General features: G+C 42.7%; 1 protein-coding gene across 3 annotated transcripts in view; it reads left to right on the top strand.

Moving 5' to 3' along the window:
* The window catches only part of LOC147443220 (uncharacterized), a 44,392-nt gene extending 32,448 nt beyond the window's left edge, over positions 1 to 11,944 (top strand). For 2 of the 3 annotated variants that reach the window (XM_086529131.1, XM_086529129.1), the window contains exons 20-21: positions 11,240 to 11,299; positions 11,544 to 11,944. The gene's annotated coding sequence lies outside the window, so the exon portion shown is untranslated. The remainder of the gene's footprint in view (positions 1 to 11,239; positions 11,300 to 11,543) is intronic. The other variant, XM_086529130.1, reaches the window with a different exon arrangement.
* The last annotated feature ends 1,694 nt before the right edge of the window (positions 11,945 to 13,638 follow it).

Below are 13,638 nucleotides of genomic sequence, written 5' to 3'. Positions count from 1 at the left end.
CCAAAGTGTTTTTTTAAAAGTACGCTCTTCTGCGTAAGCGATAGCCACGATGTGGCTATCTTCCTTGATAATAAAACTTATACAATTTTGTGGACGCAAAATTGTCATAGATGCTGCGCCTGCATTTGCGGGGTAGTGACTGTGAATATCACATAAAGATGGCTCGTGGCGAGGACACTGAAGTCTGGAATCAGATGGTTTCAGATTTGTCGCTCGAGCTAGCTTATTACAAAGAGAACTTGGATTTCCACACCATGCGCCTGGATAGAGCAGATATTATTTTAGGAATTCCATGGTTTTATGATAAGCAAGACTCATTGTATATAGATTAGTACATCACTCTCTTGTTTTTGTTACACAGGACATGCCTCATGTATTTGTGTCACTTTGTAATCAGATTTCTGTAAATAATGGTTTTGCAATACCATTGTTCCTGTTTTGGAAAATGTATAAAGATATAAAGTCTTCTGATGTTGACTTTTATCAATGTGTACCATTTGCTTGGTTTGATTCATTAGTGCTTGGTACTTCTGTCACTGAATTTCGTAAAAATGTTTTATGTTCTTCTGTTGAACTCGGGGATTCCGACGAATCCAACCTTATCCGAGAAATCATGACTGATTCCCAGGATGTTTTTCTCGATTATCTACCTCTTGGCTTGCCGCCCTCGAGAAGAGTAGATCATGGCATTGAGTTGGTGGTTGGTAATCGGCCCTTCTCAAAACAACCCTATCGGTTTAGTAAAAGCGAGGAGGATGAGATTCAGCGGCAGCTGAAAGATTATCTCGACAGAGGTTTTGTTTGGCAAAGTAAATTCCTGCGGGGAGCGCGTGTGTTGCTTTCTCGAAAGAAGGATAACACTATGTGCCTTTGCGTGGGTTACAAGGGCCTGAATAAGTCACTGCCAAGAATAAGTATCCGCTTCCACGTATGGACGATTTGATAGATCGACTCCATGGAGCGTGTTCAAGAAGTAGGCAGTCTTGCCAGGAAGGCACCGGGTCTCTTGTTGTGAGAGTTTGTGAGGAAGCTCAAGGGTTATGAGAAAGAGCTAAGATGTAGATAACATAGCTTCTAGAGCTAAAGAAGAAATGTAGCCAAAGAAGCCACTCACTTTTCCTTACAAACACACACGTGATGGAGAGAACTCATGAAAGATAGTCAGAACAAAACAAAAATGAAAACTCGAGATTACGATCATATTGTATCATGGGTAGGATAAAAGGGTTAATGGATGAGTTAATGATATTTAATCTTTGATGTTTAAATAAGTTGCGGATTGCTCTTTGGAACTGTAGCTTTGTGCTTACAATAATGTATATGTTTTGTCTAGCGATTGGGATTAGTTGTGAGTACAAATCCTCTTAATTCATAATAAAATAACTACATTCACATCAAAAGAGAAGTCATAGTCAATAATAGGTAGTATGATGGGATCTGGTGAGAGAAGTATTCTGTTGAGTCTTTCAGGACCGAATAGAAACACTATGCGTTGTTGAAAGTGAATCTTTCGACTAATCCAAATGTTGACCCTAATAGATTACACTGAATGGAATTGAAAGAAATTACCTCTATGTGGATTATGGTTATTCATCAATGATATACCTAGTATGTTCAAAGATAAAGGTGTGAAAGAAGTGAAAGGAGAAGAAGAAGAGAGTTTCTCTCCCAAGCCCTATTGTTGCCCTTAGGCAATAAGGATACTGCGGGGAGAGAAGTACCTGTAGCAAGGAGATTCTAGAGTTTGTGGAAGAGAATGAGAACCTTAAGAGAGACAGATGCTTGTGGAAGATGAAGATATGGTTACTAACCTTGTGCTCATAATTGTTTTCCGCAAGAAGGTTGTACTCATTACATTGACAAGGTTGCTGCTTAAATACCTTCCAATGAAACAATTAGGACACAACAAGAGAGATCAAAGGGGAAGTAAGATAGAATTAGAGATAGATCTAAGTGTGGTGGTGGTATTAAAGATAGACAATAAGAGATAGAGATAGAGTTAGAGACAAGTATTGGACTAGATATGCAAATGAAAGAAAAACTAGCAACATATATCTTACATGAGAGAAATCGCCACCACCTTAATGGAGAGAGAAGATGAGGCAAGACTTCAGCCTTTCTTCAAGAGAAAGTGTGGCACTAAGATGAGTGTGTCACTATGGAATTGAGCTATTCTCACTCACTCATAACTTGCCCCAATGAAGAGAAGGTTGCCCTTTTTATAGGTGAGGGAGTTTTACATAATCACTTGATTAGGCTAAAGAGTTAGCCCAAATCAAATGTTCTTTGGATATTTCTTAAAATGAGCTATATTAGGACTCAAAATATCATGAAATTCAGCATTTTTGGTCGTTGAGGCTCCATGTGGGTGCATGATGTATGTGGGTCCCACCTAGGCATCTTCTGTGTGGCTCCAGCAGGGGGTCCCAACTTGTGCGTCTTGTCCTTCAAGGCATCTTTGAGGTGTCACATTCACATGCTTATGTATTTTATCCTCTAAATATCTTATTTTATGGAAAAAGACCAAGATTATCTCTTTTCACTTGATTCACCTGTTTACCATCTCTTCTTGCAGTGTAGTTGTGAGAGGGTTTTTCACTGGTTTCCCTGTAACTTTTGACCTGTAAGTCGGATTGACATGCTTCAAAAGGAAAAATTGGCCTACTAAAAGAGCTTGACTTGGTTTTGGACTTTTCTCCACGCCCTTAGGTCGGAGTTTTCAAATTGGGATGATCCAAGAAGCTTTGGATCTTCCTTTTCATAAAGTCTTTTAGTAGGCCCTTCCCTCTTGTATGTATCCAAGAAGGTATGCATTATTGAAGGGTTATATTATCAGATAAATGTGAAAAGAAGAAAATAATTTATATATGGTAGGGTATAGCTGAGATATTAGAAGAAATATACAAATGCTTTTCCCCCGGACAAAAAGAGGCACAATCATTGATACTTGTTTGCAGTACTTTCTAATAGTAATGTACATTTATATTACTTCAAAGGTAAATACTAAGGTATGGTAGAAAGCTTTTATTTATGCATATGAGTATTATATGAAGTATACTTATGCGTCAAAAAGTCACAAGATAAATCGTTTAATGCCTGTTCCCACTTTATACGTGCCACAACACGATATCGTTCTATTTTACGAAGATAGACTTGCGATCAGGCTATCATCAGACACGAATCAAACTGGAAGATGTTCCCAAGACGGGTTTCCATACGCGGTATGGTCATTATGAATTTTTGTCTTGCCTTTTGGTTTGACCAATGCTTCAACTGTCACAAGACGGCCACCACGTGCCAATAGAAAAGAACAGACTAAACAAACTTTTAGCACTTTGATAACAACTGAACTGAAAGAGAGAGACGACATGCGACACGGAGTGACCCCCGAGAGTATTGGCCCCAAACCTTGGCGCCTCTTTCGGTATTTCTTTATATTGCATCAACATAGTGCAGGCCGGTACTCCAGACTCTGCACCTTCTCCAGGAAGCATGGCAAAGAATGAGCCCTTAGTACATATTTAAAGCCCTAGGCCCCAAAAGCAGTTTACAGTGAAAAGCCTTTAAACTCAAAAGCATCTGGTACAAAAGCAATGTCAAAAAGCTGTCAGCGTCAATCACCGAATTCGTACAGTAGTCAGCGCAAAACGCGGAAATCCGTACAGCCTGCCACGTCATCATGTCATCGTAATTTCCGGAATTTCTGTACAGCTACCACGTCATCAGTTGCTACATAATTTTCAGTGTGTGCGTGTGTGGATCTTGCTTTATTTTAATCCTTTATGTCACTTGGGGCCCCATCGAACGGGGTCTCCATAAGTTGGTAGGACTTCTTCTTCTGTTACTTGTTCTTCTTAGGGTTTAGGTCCCTCGGCCGACATCTGCAAGTTGGCTTCCTTCTTCAGGGCTTTGACATGTTAGCAGTTTGTGACACCAGCTACGTTTGAGCATGATGAATAATCTGTTGAGACTATTTCTAGGCAACTTCGTTGTTGTATTTCTTGATGACATCTTGATCTACAATCGAAGTTTGTATGAGCATTTAGTGCATATATGTGCTGTTCTCGAGGTACTAAGAACTGAGAAGCTTTATGCTAAGGCTTCTAAGTGTGAATTCTTTAAGAAAGAGCTTCTGTATTTGGGTCACATCATTACTCGCGATGGAATTTGCGTCGACCCTGAAAAGTTGGATAAAGTGCGAAATTGGCCCATTCTGAAGAATGTGGGTCAAGTCATTATTCTTTCGCAAATGTATTAAGTATTATTCTAAAGTTGTTGCTCCGCTCACGCAATTTCTAAGAGGAGGGGTGAAAGGACCAAAGACTTCGGGTCCTCACCGCAAAGGTAATCCCCCTGTTATCTGGAATGAGCGTCTCCACGAGAGCTTTTGGACACTAAAGCACTTGGTGAGTACTGTGCCAATATTGCACATTGTGGACCCAAAAAGTGTATCTCGGGTAGGATAAAATCACTTTCCTTTGCATTAAAACTTGTGATCTTGTAATGCCTGAAAGACCTCTGGCAGATGTTCTCTATGTTCTGCCTCATCCTTTGAGAAAACAATGATGTTGTCAAAGAAAGTGCCAACAAATAGTCTGTACTCTCAAAAAATCCTGTCCATCATTCGGTTAAATCATAGTAACAGGGAATGGCCGTTTTCAAGTCTCCGTTCCCCGTTCCCATTCCAAGTTCCCGTTCCGAATCCCCGTTCCGTGTTTCAAACGTGAGTACCCGTAACAAGGAATGGCATTTGGTTCCGCGTTCCCGTTCCACGTTCCCGTTCCGTTTCCCCGTTCCTGGTAACTATGGGTTAAATGTCGTTGGAGCATTGGTTAGGCCAAAAGGCATCACCAAAAACTCAAATAAACCAAAAGTTGTCCGAAAAGCTGTCTTGTAGACATCTCCCGGCGTGATTCGGATCTGATAATATGCGCTCTTCAAATCGATCCTGTTGAAACAAGAGGATTCCTGTAGTCGGTCTAGAATATCATCGATCCTAGGAATCGGAAATCTATTCTTGATGGTGATTTTGTTGATAGCTCTATAGTCAATGCACATTCTCCAAGATCCATCTTTCTTCAAAACCAACACCACCGGAGAGTAGTAAGGTGAAGTACTCGGCTGGATAAGACCCTTTTCTAAGAGGTCTTTCACTTGGTTCATAATTTCTTCATTCTGAGCTTGCTCACACGGTAAGGTGGCCGGTTCAATGGTGTGCTTCCAGGTATCAAATCAATGGTATGATCCTCAGGACGAGCTGGTGGCAACTCGCCTGGCAGGCCCTTAGAAAAGCAATCAGCATGAGTGTGGAGAAAATCTTGGCGTTCTTTTTCTAGATCAGACAGATTTGTCCTATGATCATCATTTAACTCTTTCAAAAAGATCGAGTAAACAAGGTCCTTTTCTGTAGTCAAAGTCGCTTTTCTCGCCCGATAGTCGACCACGGCGTTGTTCTTATGGTACCAGGGACTTCCCAGGAGGACATCACAACCTTCCAAGGGCATTATGTAGAAGTCCTCGTGCCCAAATACCCGCGACAATGCAACCCAAGTTTGCCAATGACAGGCGTAATGGCTACGTCCCTGCCAGTGCCGCTAGAACTGCCTCAGCTAGTGGTCCGATTCGATCGGGTGTAATCTCGAGCCGTGCTTCCAATTCATGTGAAAGGAAGTTGACCTTGGCTCCTTCATCAAAGAAAATCAGGGCTTCTTGGTCTTTCACTTTGCCCCAAGCTCGGCAAAGCTCTGTACTCTCATCAATCGTGCTAGGGTCAGTACCCATGCTATCTGGAATCAATCCTGCTTTCATCTTGCCTTTCCGTCCACGTTCCTCAGCTCCTTTTGAACTCTCTGGCTTGTCTTCCTCTTGTTCTTTCTGTGCCTTTTTGGGGCACTTCACAAAGATGTGTCCTTGTTCTCCGCATCCTAAACACTACCCCTGTTTAATGTAGTCGGCTCTCTCCCGCGGAGTGAGCTGGGGTCGTGCATCCTTATCTTTTTGATCTTGGGGGCTCTTCTTCTTTCTACTTTCATTTTTAGAAGTCTGCTCTATTTTCTGCGTCATGATCTCATGTGTGGGGTAGGTCAAATTGCTTGAGTGTATGACAAAGCCCCGTTTCGCATGACTCATCAGTTCTTGGATAGAATCTGACTTTTGCTCCACGGAGTGATCTCGGATCTCCGTAGGAAGTCCGCAACAAAACCGCTCAATCTGTTCTTTAAGCGTGATCTTCTTAAATGAAGAAGCAGGTAGAAAAGAGCTCCAAAATCTCTCGCAACATGCGTCCAAGGTATCTTTCTTGGTCATCCGAAGATGATTCCAAGCAGTTCGTATGTCGTGTTCGTACTCCCAGGTCAACCAAGAAGAGATAGAAAGCCTGTTAATTTTCAGCCATTCAACTGGTGCTTTGTTGTCCAATAGAAGAGTGGACCACCATGTTCGAGCATTTCCCTTAAAGTAAGAGGTAGCTCTCTGAATCTTGGAGTGCTTTGAGAAATGCCCTCCAGAGAAAGCTATATCAAACTGCTGTACCTAGTTCTACACCCACTATTGGGCACTGACGACGTTAGTGGGGATGTCGTGGTATTTAGTCAATACTATGCATGATGGAGCTGATGGTTATATTGTCTTGTGGGTGACTACCATGGGTCTATACCTTGCACTTTCCTTCAAGGGTGAATCTGGGCTTATCCTAGATTCATCTAGGTATATTGGGCATTGACGACGTTAGTGGGGATGTCGTGGTATTTAGTCAATACTATGCATGATGGAGCTGATGGTTATATTGTCTTGTGGGTGACTACCATGGGTCTATACCTTGCACTTTCCTTCAAGGGTGAATCTGGGCCTATCCTAGATTCATCTAGGTATATTTCTTAGTCGTATAGCGGACATGCAAACTTCACATTGTGAAGTTTTCGTCCGAGTTACGACTAGTTGATATTGTGCTAATTCTTTCTATCTTTTGTGGTGCGTATGCCCTATCAACTACCTCATTTTTGTGCTAATTTTTTCGATTTAATGCTTCTTTTAGTGCTAGGCTTCATTATGGATGAGTTTGCCCTTGATCTCCGGAGTCATGACAGAAACACAGTACGCTGAACTTTGTGTTGATGTATGCTCATGTGTGTGCGTGTGGTGTGTGTTGTGTTTGGGAGCATATGTTAGTACCTAGTTCTACACCCGCTATTGGGCACTGACGACGTCAGTGGGGATGTCGTGGTATTTAGTCAATACTATGCATGATGGAGCTGATGGTTATATTTGTCTTGTGGGTGACTACCATGGGTCTATACCTTGCACTTTCCTTCAAGGGTGAATCTGGGCTTATCCTAGATTCATCTAGGTATATATCAAACTGCTGTATGAAGGCCAAAGCTCTCGAAGCATCTCGAAATCCAGAAAAAGTGTCAAATTAATTGACTATCCACCTTCTTTAAATTCTTGAACTTTCTTGCTTTTATCCTGAGAAAGTCATGCTGGTTGGATTTATAGAAATTCTTCTTCTTTGCATAAAATCTGTGATCATCCGAGTCCGAACTATCCGAAGACAAGTCCTCTGTAGAACTGTCAGAAACTGGGCAAAACTTAGGCTTCTTTGCCTTTTTCTTGCCCTTTCAGAAGCTTTGCTTTTTGCTTCGCTTTTTCCCTTTCTTGTCTTCTTCGCTCGAGTCAGAAGAGCTAGAAGAACTGTCAGAAGAAGAAGAAGAACTGGATACTCCTTCAAATCTGACATGGTTTTTCTGCTTTCTTGCCGAGGCAAAAGCAGATTGACGACCCAAATAACCCGGGAAGTCAGTTCCTTTCTTTTGCTTTTTGCCGTGCTTTTTGGCTTTGTTGGTTGTGTCAAAAGCTGGGTAATCCATGTATCAACCACCTCCTCTAATTCTTGCTCTGTAAACATCCTTGGAGTAGGAGGTTTCTTGAGTGCCGGTTTGAGGGGTGGTTCTGTGGCTTTCCGCCACTGAGAGTGCATTTCGTCGAAGGATGCCTGCGTCAAAAAATTTGCAAATTTGGGATCCTTCGCCATGTCCTTCACAATGTTGATCATCATCTTTGTCGCATCGTCAACCAATTGTCGATGCTTCATCTCTTCAATCTCCGCGTGAGTAGGCCGAGGCGGGCCGTACTCCTCATGAGAGTCTTCTTCGTAATCTCTTCCCGCATCCACAGATGCAGAGGAAGTCGATTGATCTCTGTTTGAATCCATAAGTGTTGCGAGAAAAGGATCGGATTTCCCGGTAGAAGAGGAATTGGCCGCGCTCTGATACCATTGTAACAAACTTGGACACTCAAGTCAAGATTGTACCGCGACACAGCAAAGATTCACTTCAAAACAGTTCACAGTTCACAATTGATTCGACACAGCCCGGCAGAGTTCCGTACCTAGAGATATTGGCCCCAAAGACCGACGCCCCTTTTGGTATTTCTTTTTGTATTAAATCTGTGCTCAAAGTTTAAGGGAGTGGGAGGGTCTCACTCTCAGACTCTGTGTCCAGATGCTCTACAGAGTGGGAGCCCTGCCCACACTTATAAAGGTTTATAGGGATGCTAAAAGCAGAGCCCCAAAAGCTGCCAATTAAAAGCATTCAAAAAAAAAAAAAAAAGCTCAGCTCTTCCAAACGACGCAAGCTGCGGTCTGGGGGGCGTTTGGTTGTAAAAGGCCTCTATATCTCGCGGCCCGGACCTTTTTAGGTTATGCGGGAGGAGTATGAGGGAGTCGTTGAATATCTCCCGGCCCGGACCTTGTTAGGTTATGCGGGAGGAGTGTTCATCGGCGGCTTTATGTTTCTATGTCTTGTAACATGCATATGTGAGCTTTTGTGTTGCATTGTGATGTGCCAACCACTGAATATTCCTAATTGGATGAGATTGCCTGGGTATGTAATTTTAGTGCATCAAGACACCCGAGGAAGATCAGTACGGTCTGGGTGTGATGGCTAATTTTACTACGTCGGAATATCAAGAGTTTCGATCTGGACGAAAGGAGAAGCTAACTCCTTGATCAAAACAGCTGATAGGAGCAGCTAACTCCTTGATCAAAAGAGCAGAAAGGAGAAGCTAACTCCTTAATAAAAAGAGCAAACTGATTGTCCCTCGGAATGACCCTCGGAAATTTTTGAGCTAACTTGAGTTGTTTTGCAGGTATGCTGTAATCGCGGACGATTACTCTCTTTCAAGAAGGGGAGATGTAACAAACTGCTGACGTGTCAAAGCCTAAAGAATGGAGTCAACGTACAGATGTGGCCGAGGGGCCTAAGCCCTAATGTCTGCCAGAAACCCTAACTGCTGAAACCCTAATGCTGGAAACCCTAACCCTAAAAACTGCAAACCCTAATTCTGAAAACCCTAACCCTAAAACCTGCAAACCCTAATTTCTGCCAAAAACCCTAACCCTAACCGTAAGGCAGCAGACAAATTCCGAAAATTGCACTGACATGATGACGTGGCAAGTTGTACGGATTTCCGCGTTTTGCGCTGGCTGATGACGTGGCAGGTTGTACGGATTTTCGTAAATTGCGCTGGCAGCTTTTTGGCTTTGCTTTTGAACCTGAAGCTTTTGAGTTTTAAAGGCTTTTTACTATAACTGCTTTTTAGGCCAAGGGCCTTTAAATATGAGGCTAGGGCTCATTCTCTGGCATGCTTCAGTACGAAGGTGCAGAGTCTGGAGTACCGGCTTGTATTGTGTTGATGCAATATGAAGAAATACAGAAAGGGGCGCCAAGGTTTGGGGCCAATACTCTCTGGGGTGGAGTTCTGCCACTCCGTGTCGCGTGTCGTCTCTCTCTCCATTTCAGTTCAGTTGTTATTTGAAGTGCTTAAAGTTGTTCAGTCTGTTCTTTTCTATTGGCACGTGGTGCTTGCCCTGTGACAAACTAGGGAAGTCATTTCCCTTGTTACATTTCTTCAGTTGCTTCTCCTTTGACCCAAATAGTTGGTTGACTCGTTTTTTGACAATGTCGTCGAGTTCATCTTTAGTAAACATCCGTGGGACAAGAGGTTTCTTGATTGCCGGTTTTATTGGTGACTCAATGGCTTTTGGCGAATGAGTATGCACTTCATCCATCGGATGCCAGGTCGAAAATTTGGCGTACTGTGGGTCCTTTGCGCAGTCATCAACGTGCTATTGACGTTGCATCTCCATGAGTTGATGTTGCGTAGGCTTGGGTAGCATGTACTCGTTCTCTGCTAATCCACTTGAATTTTCCATACTGTCTCCTGTTTCCGAGGTGGTAGGGCCCTTGCAAGGGAAGTCGTCTGATTCTTGCATGAATCCATGTGTGTCGCGAGAAGAAGGATCAGATTTCCTGGTAGAAGAGAAATCGGCCGTGCTCTGATACCACCGTCACAGACTTGGGCACTCCAATTCTAGAACGTGTGGCGACACGAGAGAGAATCACTTAAAACACTTCACAACTTTAATATCACAGTTCACTTTGGTCGACACGGCCCGGCGTAGTTCCGTGCCAAGAGAGATTGGCCCCAAAGACTGGCGCCCCTCTCGGTATTTCTTTTATATTAATCTTTGAGCAAAGTACAATTTTCGAAGGGTCCTCTGCTCTCATACTTTGCGTCCAGATGCCTTGAAGAGTGAGGCCCTTTGGGCCAATTTATTCTTACAAGGGATAACAAAAGCAGAGCCCCAAAAGCCTTCAAACTCAAAAGCAGTTGGTCCAAAATCAATAAGCTTAAAAGCAAATAGAGAAGTCCCAAGTTGAAACACTGTTGCATCAAAAAATAGGGCTGTCAATATCTAGGAAATGATGGAGCATGTACAAAACTCATAAACTTAAATCAGGGGAGTATGACTAGTTTGAGCACCAAAACTAGCTTTAAGGGGGTGCCACAGGAAGTTCTGGCAAGAGAAGAAAATCAAAAAGAAATTTTGCTGTTCTGTTTCAAAGTCTTTGTAGCAGAGGAAGGATGTAAGCAGGGTAAGTGTAGGGCCAACATTAATATAAAAGGAAGTCTGCCCTTGTCTTTAGTTGGGCATGCGGCTAATGTAGGCTCACGACCATGATATGCAACCTATGTATGACCATCTGTTTGTTTTGCTGTAGTTAAAAATTGGTTGCGCCATTTTGACCAAGCAATTTTTTCTTGCAATGTTGTTAAAGAAGATCAAAGAGATCAACATGTCTTGATTTGTGTTTTAAGCTTTCAGCCTGGTTGTACAGAGAGGTGCAAACTAAATGTGAGTCTGTGTTTGGGTTTGAATGCTGCTGCTACTTGTGTGCAGCTGTATTATACAGGACTCTTGTATAGATGGTCACTGGCTTTCAGATGCGGCATGACGGAGGTGCGTGCTTCCATTTCCTTAAACAAACAAGAAAGGGGTTTGAATCTGAAACGACAGGAGACGGGATCTATGGCACTGTCAGGATGGTTATTCAGTCATTGGCCTGGTTCACACTACGTCCGCCCAGACACTGAACACCTATCCTGACGGTGTCATTGACTAGGTCTTCTCTCCTATGATGGGGACATAACAAAATCCTTCTGTACTCTCGCTCTTTCCTAATACCCAATGCCTACGTTGTCAGGTGGTGTTGCGCCGTCTCACTGGACACTCGAGATTTTGTCACATTGAGGCAGTCCTTGGGAGTAGATACTTATCTTGTGATGGCGGCACGAGCAAACGAAAGCTACCAGACACCTGATTTGTTAAGACGGCTGGCCTAAAACTTTGGCCAGGTCCAGATTAGGTGCAGTTTAAGGGCATTTTCAAAGAGCCCAAGTGTAGACACCAGAGATCCGGTGGAGCATTATTTTGCAGGGGAAAGGTGATTCTCCAGGGCATCTAAAGGCCAAAGAGGGTCTAGTAACCTGGAACATAATCCCCTAAACTCAGCTCCCAACTATCTGGAATTTTGATACATAAATGTACTCTTCTGTATATTGATCGCTTGTATAGATGTTTCAAGGGGTTGGTTGTCTTGCTTTTGCATAGTGTGTCTGTTTGAAAATGTTATTTGCTTTAAAATAAGTATGAAGCTGTTGGAAGCGACAATTACCCAGTTATTTTTTTGGTAATGGCTCAATGAGGATATTGCGGCCAGCTTGTTCTTTCTCCCCCAACCATGACGTGGACTCATTTGTGACGCTCATTTCCACAGTTCTTGAGCATTGAGTGTCACTTACCAGCTCCACACACACCACAGGATTATCTTTCTTTTTGTCCCATGTCTTATTTGCATGCATGCATTTGGTTGACTCCTTGTGCAAACACATTTTACAGACTCTGACTATTTCTCTAGGAGCTTGCATGGCAATATCAAATGTGTTGACGCTTTCCTAGTTGATAGTGCAACTCACAATCTTCATTATAAGGCCATGAGTAAATTACATCTAGCACATTCTACTAGTACACTAGTTTGTACCTCTCATGGTACATGTAGAGGATAAAGGTCTTGTGGCACACCATGCTCAAGATTGCGATGTATGGCCAAGAGCTTGCTATGCTGCCTAGCGTTCTACTTTCGTGGTTTTGTCGGGATCACCATGTGTCCAATTCTTTTGTGAGATATAAAGATGGGCACTTGAGCATTTGCATTGACAATCAATAACCAACCTTGTGGGCTAAATGCAAGTGAGATAGGGAAGTACTTGCAGAAGTAGCTAAGTTCTTCTCAGATGACTTTATGAGATCAGGTTTATCTCCCATGGGTGTCGTTGGTAAGTTTAGCTTGGGAAAATGACCTTGTTTCAAAACGTGAGCTTTAAGTAGATCAAGGTTGCTAGTTAGGAGGTCCATAATTGGTACTTGTAGACCCAAACAAGCCAACATGCCTGGGATTGATTCTAGCTATAAGAGGATCACATATAATAAGCATGGAGACTAGTTTGAGGTAGCATTGAATCATGAGTGTCAAATGGCTTATTTGCCCACATTAATTGTAAGTAGAACTAAATAGGTTGAGATCGCAAGAATTTGACTTTCATCGAAGATACCGGAAGTAAAATGTACGTAACCAAATGCTAGAAATGTAGATTTTATTGGCATTTTACTCGTTTGTTCTCTAGAAATGTACGTAACCAAATGCATTTTACTTTACATTTTAATGGCTTTAGCATTTGGTAATGGCTTTAGAGAAATGTTGAAGATAACAAACGAGTCTTTAGAGTCACTTTTAAGTGAAATTGTGGCAATGATACATCATTTTATATGGTGGAGAAAAGCGCTCTCTCTCTCTCTCTCTCTCTCTCTCTCTCTCTCTCTCTCACACACACACACACACACACACACACACACACATGTTGCTGGTAATACATAATTTAACTCTTTTTTGAAGGGGATCGGGGAGCACCACAGACGGAGAGCGAGAGAGAGAGAAGGAGACACACGCACGATGTGGGTGGGAAGACTGTGAAGTGGCAGCTCCCCCTATACAGTATACTCACTATAAGTATAGGGTAACAGTGGGCGGGCGCCCATGACTTGGGCGACCGGTTAAGGCACATAGGCCTTAACCCCAACAATCTCCCACTTAAAGGCCACTGTGTTTTTAAGCAAAATCTACTAGTGTACAACTAATAGAAGGTGAGATATTCTCTCAGCCTATGCTCACTGACTCTCGATGAGCTAGTACATCCGGCTCTATTGATAGACAAACATCCCGCTGCGGAAGCCACACAGAG

The sequence above is a fragment of the Adiantum capillus-veneris genome, chromosome 14 (genome assembly GCF_014529385.1).
Source record: "Adiantum capillus-veneris isolate H3 chromosome 14, ASM1452938v2, whole genome shotgun sequence".
Classification (NCBI taxonomy): Eukaryota; Viridiplantae; Streptophyta; class Polypodiopsida; order Polypodiales; family Pteridaceae; genus Adiantum; species Adiantum capillus-veneris.
This window is presented reverse-complemented; position numbering and strand designations above follow the sequence as displayed.